Source organism: Schistocerca piceifrons, unplaced genomic scaffold (genome assembly GCF_021461385.2).
Source record: "Schistocerca piceifrons isolate TAMUIC-IGC-003096 unplaced genomic scaffold, iqSchPice1.1 HiC_scaffold_523, whole genome shotgun sequence".
In the NCBI taxonomy this organism is placed as follows: Eukaryota; Metazoa; Arthropoda; class Insecta; order Orthoptera; family Acrididae; genus Schistocerca; species Schistocerca piceifrons.
Window position 1 is genome coordinate 39,893 of NW_025728759.1, and position 1,587 is coordinate 41,479.

Sequence of the window (1,587 nt, forward strand, 5' to 3'; positions counted from 1 at the left end):
CCGTCCTTTCATATCCTATTGGAAAATATTATAAGAAGTGTTCAGTATCATGCAGAATTCTCCTTGCACTTCTGTGCAGTAGGATGCAGTATTATGTGCTTGTAGCATTAGATGTTTCATAGATGCTCAAGATGAAGCTTATGCCTGTGTGTAGGAATATTACTTTCTCTTGTATAAATCTATCTGCAAGTCATAATCACTGTTTTTCCAATGATGTTATTTTCATGTTCCCAATTTAATTTTTTGATACTGCAATTTTAAAGAGTGATACAATTTTGAATATTCTAATTTTTATTGCCATCTCTTTGTCTGTTCTGTAAATTGTTATATATTTTTATTTTGACAGTGTATGTGCCTGTATAACGTTTGTGTTATGATGATTTACATTTAATTTTATTTATATTGTAGAGTTATCTTAGTAAAATTAGTGTAGATGTACTTGTATGAGGGATGCATAAAGAAATAAATTGTGGAAGCTGCAGCAACAGACAGAAACATACGTACTACGCAGACTCTGTAGAAATAATGTACAAACTACCCTCTTTCAGAATGCTGTTGTAATCATCTCTTGGTAAGTCTACCCATGTTAACTTGCATTATGGAGGAGGGTTAGTTCATATGTTAATTCTACATATACATTTTTTTGTTCTTAAAAAAATTTAAATTCTTAGCAATCATTTAGCACGCTCTGCACTGTGTACACTGAAGTACAAAGTTTTGGATAAGACTGCCAAGAATTAGGCTTGTGCTAATACCTCTGACAACATTCTAACATCAAATTACCTGTCATTCTCCACAAGATAAGATAATACACCTTTTTATGTGTAAAACCCATTTTTAGTTGCAGATGCTCAGAATGCATTTACACCTTTTGTTAATGACAGATTGCAATGCTGTAAGATAAAATCTTTAGCATTCTTGGTTACAAAATTTGTATGCTATTTTTAAGATTGTACCAATAATCATGTATTGATTGTATGTGTACAAGTTGCTGAAGTGAATACACAAATAGTAACACATTATTATTGTGGATATACTGTTCTGCATTTATTGTAATTTGTATATGTAATTAGATCATCTTCTATTCATTTGATAAACTGTGTAAAGCCATATAGAGGAGTTGTCACAGATTTTTATTGTTTTAAAGAATGCAGAGAAAAGAAACTAAGCATAGAGCTATAAGAGTTGCAGTCCATTCATTTGAGTAAGTGTAACTGATTTTAATTTAAGAACAGTAATGGGTTTCATCCTGTATAGATGGCACAGGCATCATTGTGTTTCCTGTTAAATGGTACTAAGATGTCCACAATTGTTTTATATTGGGGTACAGATATAATGGTTGACAATAATGGATTTTTGTCTGTGGTAAATGTGTTGCTTACAGTGAAAGATCTTAGAAACTATAAAATTCATGAAAGCCATACTATCTGTGATTAAGAACATATTGTATATGCTTTGTGGTGTATTAGAACAGCATGCAGTATTTATGTAGCCAACTCATTATGTGTTGTGAAAGGAGTCTGAATTGTGCCTATGTCAAATCTTGCAACACACAGAATATCAGTTTGTTAATTTGACTAAAGACAA